The 12,134-nt window shown below is 38.6% G+C and overlaps 1 protein-coding gene across 1 annotated transcript in view; it reads right to left on the reverse strand.

Annotated features, from left to right (window-relative positions):
* The window catches only part of septin12 (septin 12), a 111,308-nt gene that overhangs the window by 98,474 nt on the left and 700 nt on the right, over positions 1-12,134 (reverse strand). The gene's annotated exons all lie outside the window — the stretch shown is intronic.

The following is a 12,134-nucleotide window of genomic DNA, read 5'->3' on the forward strand; positions in this document are numbered from 1 at the left end:
TCTCAATGTTATCCACAGGTTCTAAATAAACAACTAACATCATTAACATACATGTTCAACACTAATATCGCGTGAATTAATGCTACTGCTGCTGCTAACTAAACAGTGAGAGAGCGGCGTGCAGTTGTTGTGTGCACTTAACATGGCAGGATGTGTCTGAGGAGAAGTTTTCGACTTGTCCGTCCATGATCAAATGTCAGTAAATATTCCTTTATTTAAAGAAATTTTGTAGTGTTTACTATATTCCTTTATTTAAAGAAAGTTTGTAGTGTTTACTTTGTAACTGCTGTATTCGTGGCCATTTTTAAGACAATTTCTGATGGGGTGCAAAATTTGACAGAACACCGGCGAGCGTACCATATTCAATGGATGACGATCTTAGCGAAGTAGTATAGCTGTCCTAAGCAGCCTGATTTAGAATTCCCCTCAAAAATGATGGGAAAGAAAAAAACACTTATTTTCAACTTATTATTATAAATATTCTCGTAAGTTAATTTTACTGCTGACACTGCGATTCGGGATCATCAACTTGTTGTGCCCCTCCAGCCCCAAAAGTCAAACTCCGCCTATGTTTCCAAAGATGGATGATGGACTCTCTTCCTTGGCTCTACGATGCCGTAGCAATTTAATTGAATTATGTTTTCAGTTTAATGCAGCTATTTCCATCTTGCTATTATTGATAATTGCGATGTTTGTTTAACGGTTTTCGACTTACTGCGAAAAAAGAGGAAGTGACGATCGAGACGGCATGATATTTATTTACGTCATCAGTAGGGATGGGAATCGAAATCCGATTCCAATTCGGAACCGGTTCTGAGTGTTTCGAGGCCTCGACATCACAATGAAAAAGCCTTAACGATCCCTTTAACGATCCCTAAAGACGCATATTGCGTCGTGACGTGTCTTGTCCAGACGCATCAAGCTAGCATGGCGCCAAGAACCACTCGCTCCAAAGTTTGGCTACACTTCACCAGGAAAAAGGGTGAAAATGAAAGGTTACGATAGTTTAGCACGAGCGTTGCCGCCGTAAACATAACAATGACGTAGGTTCGAACGCTCGAAAGTGTGTCTTCACTTCACGAGGAAAAATTACAACAAAGCGACTTGCAGTCATTGCGAGATGGAAATAACTGCATCGGGAGGGAATAGACTGCACTGTCCTCATCGAGACGCTGAGGCTCAGTCCTGGCTATCCAGCTAGCTAAACTCCCAAATGACGATGCAGAAGACGTTGGTATAATTTGCTGACTTTATTCAACCATCACTTGAAACTAAAAGTAGAAATGAAAGAAATCAATTTCGTCCCCAATAACAAACAGGTTCGCATCAACATAAATCAGCGATGATTAGCTGCTAACACAGTCATAACAAACAGTTAGCATGCGTTCGCTAGCATTAGCACATCGTTTAAACCACTACACAACTAGATTTAAGTGTCCGATCACGAGTGGAAACACACAAAACCAACACAGAAGATGATACATACAGGCGTTGGCTCTGTGGATATTTTACAAACATTAACAAAGAACGTAGGCTCGTGGCAGTGTTTCCCTTTCTCACTAACTCACTCACTGGCTTGGATGCGGCATTTCATCTTCTTCGCGCTCTTCTTCGCGTGAGGAAGCGCAAGGGCGCCACCACTTGAGCGTGACAGCGCCATAAAAACTAAAAGGCATGCATTTCAATATACTGGTATATAAAAACAGGGGTCCCCAAACTACGGCCCGCGGCTCCATATTTGGTCCGGCCCCCTGAACAATTCCAGAGAGCATTTTGAATTTTTTTTGTTTTTTTCTCTCTCAGTAGTGTTATTTATTTCCTGGCCTTTTTCAGTGAATAACTCAGAGAGGGTTATTTGGTTATTATCTATTTAATTAATAGTGCTATTATTATTTATTATTATTATATGATATTATTATTTTTATTTTATTTACTTTTGTTCCGAGAAGAATCCACAGAGGGTTATTTGATTGTGGCTTTCTGAAAAACAATAATTTTTTTACATTTCGCACTCCTGCAATCGTCACACTTTTTCTGTTACAAACTGACCCCGGCCTCTCATCAGAGAAGGGAAAAGTTATTTGGCCCTCACAGGAAAAAGTTTGGGGACATTGCCAAAGGCAGAACAACGACCTATATGCCAAAATATACCAATATTTTTTATTTCTATTAGAAAAATGTTTCAGTAAAATGTTACACATTCTTGTGCATTTGCCCCTTATTGCCACAGTTAACATTGAGGCTTTGGGCCTCTTTTGACCTCGTTGTGAGTTTGTAAGGTTGTGACTTCTGATTAAACAAACTTGATGCCAATCAAAATGTTTGTTCTTCTTTTTCCCGAAATTAGAATCGATAAGAGAATCGATAAAGAATCGAATCGTTAAGCAATATCGATAATGGAATCGGAATCGTAAAAATCGTATCAATTCCCATCCCTAGTCATCAGCCATCGTGCTTTGATTTAACAGCTGCTTTCACACACACCGCTTCCCTGGAAAGTCCCGGACATTATACTAAGACGCGACTCGGTAAATGTCGTATCAGTCGACCCTGGCAATTGCTTTCACATATAAGGGAGTTCAGGTGTGTGTGAAAGGAGCTTATCATAATATAAAATTTTGCGTCCCCCAGACCCAGGTACGGTCTTGTCATTGCTGTTTTCATAATTAAGTTCCGATTATTAGGGTAAACATGAAAAAAATAGAGACATTTTTATAGGCCAGGCAGATATGTAAGCTATTTCACAAATCTGAGCATTGATTTATTTTTTTAATCAGTACAATGTTAAACTATATTTAACCAACACTAATGGTTTGTTCTCCACTCTGTCATTTGTTAATGTAAAATAATTAGGGTGTCGTCAGGGCCAAGCAACTTCAGACATGTCAGAATAAAAGACAGCATGCACTGATGTCTTGCCAACTGCTGATCCATTATGGAAGAATGGCTTGGCAACAAGCCACATTCAGTGCTACCTGTGTGGGGCTATGGGCTCACATAGGACACGTCTCCCGAGAAAGAATAAAGTAGGAATTAGGTACAAACACTGACGATGTCACAGTTTTAGGTGAAAAGCAGCAAATGAGTGTTTACTGCATGTTCTGTATTCAATTACCTGTATTACATTTTTCTTTCTCTGTAACTTCAATAACTACCGACAGTCTGGGTCCTTGGCTGATATGCCCCACTATGTTAATGCAGGCTGGAATGCTTTTGTAAGTACCACTTGTTATGAGAAATGACAACAAGCTTGTGTGTATGCGTGCGTGCGTGCGTGTCCACGAGCTCAATGTGTATTTGTGTGCATGTGTGCACGTATATGTATGTGAAGGGTGACTGGGTCAGAAAGTCATGGGACCCTCTCTGATCTCCAGCAGTACCAGGATGTGACAGGGACTGCAAGGCAGCTTTTCACCCCCCCTGGCCTCTTCTAATCTCCTGGGTCACCCAAAGGCTTGAATACTCTGTTGTCTCTCTGGCCTATCAATTGCCTCAGCTTTGTTTGCAGGTTTACAAGTAAATCGTATTGCTAAAATTAGAAAACGGTCTATTTTTTTCTTCCCATTGTGATGCCCATTTCCTAAATGGCTCTGGATTCTGGAAGTTTTTAAAGTGAACCTCAGACTTCAAGACTTGTAGGCTCAAATAAGCCACAATTGTTCTCTTTTACTAAAATATGTTATTAGAAACACATAAAATATTACCATTGATTTAAAACTCTATAATATTTAAGTACATATTTTGACCTCCGGAGGGCGCCATGTTTTGAGCGCACAACGGACGCTCAGGGTGATGACGTAGTCACTTTCACTCGACGAATACTACTGGGTAACTGCAATTCCTACTACGCGGCGAGACGTCAACACATGCGCTCATCGGTGAAAAGCGGCGAGTACTTAATATTTGTGTTTTTATTGAGTCTTATTACCTTTTCATTGCCACAAAATACTTTTTGCTCTCATACTTTTAAGAATTGTGTTTTCTTGTGGTAGCTTTAGAGCAGATTGCTTATCGTTGACCACATTAGTCACGTAGCATATTTAAACCACTTAAGGCATCTTTTGTATGTTCTGTCTGTATGCATCTGAACAAAAAAAGCTGAAAGAGCACTGTTGTACTTTGGGTGTCAAATTCGCCTCTTGTAGACGTTTTGCCGGTGTAGCACATTTTGGCAGAACACCGTTTGTTTTTCTTACTCTCATCTCGTCTCATCCCGTCTTTCCTGTTCATTTTGCTTTTGCTGGTCGTTTTGTGAAATATTGACGGTGCTGTCATGCTCATCAATGTTCGTCTCGAGCTCAAATTGAAAGGGTTGAACAGATTATATATTTATGTCGCTAGAGTCATACTCTGGAAGCCTGGCAGTGTAAACATGTGACGTCACCTCCCTGCGACGTCATCAACAATGGCGACCTAGTAGTTAAACTAATTTTACAAATTATATAAAAACGAAAACATCAGGAGGGGTTTCGATATCAAATTATTTTAACTCATAATACAGTAACGTTTATCTTTTAAGATCTACAATTTTAAGATCTACAAGTCTTTCTATCTGTGGATCCCTTTGAGATTTTTGACTGACTAATCAATTATTTCTGTATATGTTTATCCAAAACATGTGACTGTAACACTTAATTTGGATTAGTACGCTAGCTTCAGCAAGACGTTCATTGTTAAAAAGCCTACTGTCACGCTCCCACTATCAGTCAACTGGTTTAATACAGTAGATCCCCTAAGGTGAAACTACTATTATTTTCTGATTAAAAATAAGTAAGAATGGAATACGATGTGGCCTCAATTTAGCATTTTGGTGGTACAATTTAGCTTGATTAAGGCTTAAGCAAGTGAAGGCACTCTTGAAATTGCTTTTTTTTTTAACTTGACGTGTATCTATGGGTGACGTCTACGCAGTAATTCCTCTCACTGATAAAAGGCCAATGGCACCAAAAGAATTTTTAGAGCTGTATTTTCGACTTCGGAGGGTGAAATCTATGGGCTTACTGTATATATTTTTATCACCCAGAACTGAATTTGAAATGCAAAACTAGAATTCTGTATTTTTCGGATTATAAATTGCAGTTTTTTTTGTAGTTTGGCTGGGGGTGCGACTTATACTCAGGAACGACTTATGTGTGAAATTATTAACACATGATGGTATCATTTCATATGTGATTTTGGTGTTTTGGAGTGACACTGATGGTTTGGTAAACTCGTTAGCATGTTTCTTTATGCTATAGTTATCTTAATAAGTTAATAGCTATGGCCACGTTCGCGTTCTGCCTTTGGCAATGTGTGTTCAATTGTATTATTGACTTTTTTATTATTTATTTTTAACTTTTTTTATTGAAATGCATGCTTTTAGTTTGTGGCGCTTTCACGCCCACGTGGGGGCGTACTTGCACTTGTTTACGTGAAAAAGAGCGCTCACACGCCAGAAGAAGACCGACAGCTACGTAGCTCTGACTGAGTGGGCGAGTTAGCGAAAGGGAAACACTGCTGCGAACCTACATTCATTGTTTATGCTTGTAAAATATCTCTACAGAGGCAACGCCTGTGTGTATCATCTTTTCTATTGTTGTTGTGTGTTTTCCACCCGCGATCGGACACTTAGAGCCAGTTGTGTGGTTGTTTGAACGATGTGCTAATGCTAGCGAATGAATGCTAACCATTTGTGTCATGTCATTGCAATAAAACCACCTAATTATCATTTATTTACGTCGATGCGAACCTGTTTGGTATCGAGGACGAAATTGATTCAGCAAATTATACGGACATCCAGCATTTTCATTTAGGAGTTTAGCCCGCTGAATAGCCAGGACCGAGCCATAGCGTCCTGGTGAAGACAGTACATTCGCATTTCGTTGTTCATGCACTGTACACTTCTTCAGATTGTTGTTCTCTATTGTATTTTTATATTAAATTGCCTTTCAAGATGACATGTCTCTTCTGTGTGTTGGATTTTATCAAGCAAATTTACCCCAAAAATGCGACTTATACTCCGGTGCGACTTGTACATGTTTTTTTTTCTCTTCGTTGGGCATTTTATGGCTGGTGCGACCTATACTCAGGTGCGACTTGTAGTCCGAAAAATACAGTGCTTGAAAAAAAAAAGAATCTAAATAATGTCATTTGAAAATGGATCGTTTGATTTGAAGCATTACAGTAAAAACTGAATATGATTAGTATTATTTGAAATTGAATACAGTATATTAGTTTGAACTGTATTCCAAGAAACCTGAAAATGAACATTGTCATTGTAATTCTTTCGTGCGCGTGTAAATGGGAAATATTGAGTGAATAAAGCATGTTTTACACACATGACCTGGACGACGTGTGGTTTGGTCACGTATATGCTCAATGCTGCTGTGTGTGAAATTCTACAAGTATACGAAAACTATGAAACTATTCAATTCGCATGAATTGCTTTCCTTTGATTTCTCAGACCACTTGACTTTTTAAGACCGACATTGATCCGTGGTGTCCAAAAGCCTTCCACAATTGTGAAAAAGAGGCTACTGTTGCCGTCTATGACTCAAGGCTACACTAATTTGTTTAGAAGCACAGATCAACACCTGTCTTAACAGAGGAATGTGGAAAGAGAGTTAAGAATGAAAGAAGAGAGGGCAGCTTTTGTTCGACAGGCCCTGCGGGGCCTTAGGACAAGATGGATCGCCCTGATGAGGAACAGAGTGTGTTGCTTCTGACATGTCCTCATGATGGAAATATCCACAGATATAAAATAAAATTTGGTTTGTTTTGCGCCGTTTTCTTACGAGTTCTTTACCAACAATCTATGAGCAGATATTACAAATAGAATTTATGTATTTCCACTAATGAAAAGTTTGAGATGACATGTTGAACATTTTTCTGAATGTTTGGTCAATGTTTGAGTCAACGCACACTTTTTTTCCTTACAAAAAATTCCCAAGGCACACCACCAGCAAAAAATGTCAAAACAGAAAGGCACATTTTATAATCATATTTTTACTCCCTCATTGTGACACCTGGACCTGTTGTATTGGCCGGTGAAAGTTAATCCCGCTATGTGCAGTTCTTTAATCTGATGGCAGGGATGTCCAAACATTTTTCTCTGAATGCCGCTATGCCAATGCCAGCCAACATGCATTCCATTCCACTTTCATTTATTAAACACCACGATATACATATATCGTCATATCGACCAGCACTAGCATATGTACAGTGGTATCGCTACTTAAGAACGTCTCTACATACAGAATTTTCAGGTTAAGACACGCCTCAATGGGAAATAAAATGCCTCTTGTTAAGAAAGAAATTTCAGGATACGAAAGGCAAAAACAGTATGGCTGGTGCTTGCAGCTGCCAGAGTGTACTGAACGTAAGATACTTATAGCTAGCTGCTCTGCTATTGGCATTTGCCTAGCATTCCTTTCATCCAAATGACTCAGAGGGACCTCTACTGTATGTTTATGTATGTATCCAAGCATCCTCTTCTGTCATGTTGTTGTTCTCAGTTGTTTTTGGTGACATTTTTGTGTTCTCAGTTGTTCTTTGTGACGCATTAGGAGCGCACTGTATTTAAGGACGCCTGTGCCTATCAGCTTTGACGGACGATTTCCTTGCTTACCGCTGTGTGTGCCCTCATCTTCGTGCTCTCCAACGTTTCCTCCGGTTGTATCCTGCTTTGATCATTTTGGTTTTTTGTGCCTTATTGGACTTTGTTAAATTTACGTACTGTTTGACATTCTTCCTTTAGTGTACTTTTTATTAAGTACAAACCTATTCGCTATTTCTGGTCCCTGAGTCTGTGATTGAGATTCACATACAGTGTATCACAGAAGTGAGTACACCCCTTGCATTTCTGCAGATAATTAAGTATATCTTTTCATGGGACAACACTGACAAAATGACATTTTGACACAAGGAAAAGTAGTCTGTGTGCAGCTCATACAATAGAGTTAATTTATTTTCCCCTCAAAATAACTCAAAATATAGCCATTAATATCTAAACCCCTGGCAACAAAAGTGAGTACACCCCTTAGTGAAAGTTGTCAGTATTAACATACAACATGTCAGCTGTCAATACTTTGTGTGGCCACCACTATTATCTAGAACTGCCTTTACTCTCCTGGACATGAAGTTGACCAGAGCTTCACAGGTTGCCACTGGAAGCATTTGGAGCATGTGCGCTCAGCTACTTTGGACGACCAACCCGAGGCCTGTTCTGAGTGGACCCTGCTCTTTTAAAACACTGGATGATCTTAGTCACTGTGCTGCAGCTCAGTTTCAGGGTGTTGGCTATCTTCTTGTAACCTTGGACATCTTCATGTAGCGCAACAATACGTCTTTTAAGATCCTCAGAGAGTTCTTTGCCATGTGGTGCCATGGTGTTGGAACTTTCAGTGACCAGTATGAGAGAGTGTGAGAGCTGCACTAAAAATTTGAACACACCTGTTCCTTATGCGCACCTGGACCAAGTAACACTAACGAGTCACATGACATTTTGGAGGGAAAATGACAAGCAGTGCTCAATTTGGACATTTAGGGATGTAGTTTTTAAGGGGTGTACCCACTTTGGTTGCCAGGGGTTTAGATATTAATGGCTATAATTTGAGTTATTTTGAGGGGAAAATAAATCAACTCTATTATATAAGCTGCACACAGACTACTTTTCATTGTGTCAAAGTGTCATTTTGTCAGTGTTGTCCCATGAAAAGATATACTTAAATATTTGCAGAAATGCGAGGGGTGTACTCACTTTTGTGATATACTGTAAACGGCTTGGCGTTCATCACATCTTCATCCGCCCCTTGTGTTCCGACAGCTTTACATCCAACAACTTTTATTCTTTACTCCATTCATATTTTATTTTATTTTATTTATTTATTTATTTATTTAACATTATGCACATCCCAGATTTCATGTTTATTGTGCAATAATCTGATTGTAAAATGTATTTGTTACATGTTTTGATGCATTTTTATGCAATATAAAAGATTTATATCTGAATTTTGGGGGGCTTGGAACGGATTAGGGCATTTACATGGAAAACACGTCTTGACTTACAGAATTTTCAAGTTAAGATACTACTTCCAGAACCTATTAATTACATAAATAGAGGTACCCCTGTATGTGTTTAAATATATATACTGTATGTTAGGGATGTCTCTTATCTGAGCACGTAATTTTCAGAGGCTCTGAATTGGGTAAAAAGATCAGGTTTCTAAAATGTATTTATTTATTTTTATTTTTTAAGAATAACTGATTTGGCTGCTATTGATGGCAATAGACATCCAATCAATTTTGACTGGGAGGGTTGGCAGCGATCATTCGATCAGTTATAAACATCAAATCCATTTCAACCAGGAAGGCTGAAGTGATCATGTTTCACTGCAATTGACGGCGATAGCCTTCAAAGCAAACTGGATTAGACGTCTATCGCCTGAAAGCGGAAATTCAGGATTTTTTACTTTAAGCTTAATCTTCGAGTTAGCGGGGATTTATTTAGTTGGTGGAGTTGATTTCAACAAATTTCGTTTCGTTTGCAAGTTATTTTTTTAGTTTCAGGGCTCTGGATTGGCTAAGCTAGCGCGAGTCAATGGCACAATTATAGCATGCCAGTAAAAAACAACATATGCACACATGAAAATCATCGATGACCCATGCAATCAATAGTGTTGGCTATGTTTTCAGGATAAAGTTATTAAAACTTACCATTGCATGTCAATAATTGCAGTATGAACAGCAATATTTGTAATCCAGAAGCTCTGCAGAGGAGCAGGGCGGAGTGATATAACATCGTTCTTTTTTCACCACAGATTTTTTTTATGTCGTAGCCAGCACCCAGTGACCAGTTTATATTTTTCCTCGTTCTTCAAAGGGAATTTGTAGAAACGTTCCTTTGCCCGTGTCTTCTGTATGTTTCCACAGCCTCTAAATGCAAATTTTGCCATGTTGCCGGCCATCAGTTAACTCAGCAGACTGATGCTGCATTCGAGGAAAGTGAGAAGTCAGAGTTTCCAACTTCTGATCTGGAAAAATATCATTAGTACGCCTCCACTATTGGATCGCTTATGAGAAGTCAGGTTTGCTGGAGGGCAAAATGTCTTTTGAAGGCCAAAATAAAAAAAACAATTTGTGGCGATCAGCCATCTTTGCTGTTTAAATTCGCTTGGAATGCGTTAAGGTCGCAACTGGTACCTTCCATGTCCGACTTCCCACCTTCCTCGAGTGCAGCGTGAGAACGGGTGACCGAAGCACTCCTCTTTATTGGGATCGTATTACGCATCTAAAAAAATAGTCCTGCAGAATATAAGGAATTACGGCAGTTTGGTGTGACATTGTTTTGGGTGTTTTGAAACAGTGATCTGTGTTTTGAATTTATTTGACCATGTCAGATCTGTTTGTAGATCTGTATTATCTTTTTTTACTGGCATGCTATAAATGGTGCCATTGACACATTATTGTATCATTTCACATGTTATTTTGGTGTTTTGGAGTGACACTGATTGTTTGGTAAACTTGTTAGCATGTTCTTTATGCTATAGTTATCTGAATAACTATTAATAGCTACGGTATGTAACACTAACATACCGGCCAAGTTCGCATTTCGTTGTTCATGCATCATGTAACATTATCATACTGTCCACTTATTCAGCATGTTGTTCTCTATTGTATTTTTATTTCAAATTGCCTTTCAAGATGACATATCTGTTCTATTTGTTGGATTTTATCAAGTAAACCCCCCCCCCAAAATGCGATTTACACTCCGGTGCGACTTACATTGGGGAGAACAAGTATTTGATACACTGCCAATAGGCAAACCCATTGGCAGTGTATCAAATACTTGTTCTCCTCACTGTATATATGTTTTTCTCCTCTTCGTTGGGCATTTTATGGCTGGTGCGACTTATACTCAGGTGCGACTTATAGTCCGAAAAATACGGTATCTTGCAAACGAAACGGAAATTGTTTGAAATTAACTCCACCAACTAAATAATATCCCACCTAACTAGAAGATTAAGCCTAATGCCAATAATCCTGAACTTTCGCCTTAAATGGCAGCCAATGAATTAATACTTCAAAAATATACATTTTTGATCTGTTTAGGAAATAAAAGTGGAAGGATTTGAAGTTGGCCTTTGTATCCTTTGATTTTTCTGAAAAACAGCCCTCGGAGAAAAAACGTTTGGACACCCCTGTGCTAACCACTCTCTGACTGTGCCGCCACAAATTAAATTAATTCAGACATGAAGCGTGCGTGGATGCAGCTCTATATTTTGGTGTTACTGTATTGGCCCAAATATAAGACAGTGTTTTTTGCATTGAAATAAGACTGAAAAAGTGGGGTCGTCTTATATTCGCGGTCTAGACATTATACCCATTTACGACGCTAGATGGCGCCAGATATTATTGAGGCGATGTTCTGTCATGACAGATCTCAGCTACTTTCAAGTTTAACCAGTTTGCATTATTTTATTGCAATGTTATTAATCTTATTCAGATTTGTTTCAAGACTACAGTTAGTTAGACTTCACTTTGATGGTTAATACAGTTATTGCAATTTTGTTGATTAATCACAATAGATTGGTTCATTTACATTTCAAAAACCAGAAGCCATTCATTGACAAACGTGATTGCACTTTAGTTTACATATTTAAATGCTCAGATATTAAGATTTGAATGAGGCAAATTAACATGCTTTTTCTCTCAGATATATTCTTATAATCATTTGTTTCAGATGTACTGTAATTATTTTTTATATAAAAATGAATTTGGTGTTCAAAAAGTCTTTCTTCAAACGTGAGTCTTGAAAAAGAGAGGGTCGTCTTGTAATCAGAGCCGTCTTATATTCGGGCCAATACGGTATTTATGGCATATTGTATTAAGCAACTACAAAGAACAAGATCTGTTACACTTGATTCTATGACTGGAATGTCGGAAAAACGGTGCATTGTTAAAAGATAAGATGAAGGCGAATGTGTAAAAGTGTTGCTTAAACCTATGTGAGCTGGTATTTTGCTTCGAGTACGAACATCAGGATAACTAGATGGGATGGGGTGGATTCAAACAGGCTGCTTGTTCACAACACCAAATTTTCTGCTTCCAAAGAGACGCTATTATCTACTGATGAGATGCACTCGTTCATTCTCACA

Source organism: Corythoichthys intestinalis, chromosome 16 (assembly GCF_030265065.1).
Source record: "Corythoichthys intestinalis isolate RoL2023-P3 chromosome 16, ASM3026506v1, whole genome shotgun sequence".
Classification (NCBI taxonomy): Eukaryota; Metazoa; Chordata; class Actinopteri; order Syngnathiformes; family Syngnathidae; genus Corythoichthys; species Corythoichthys intestinalis.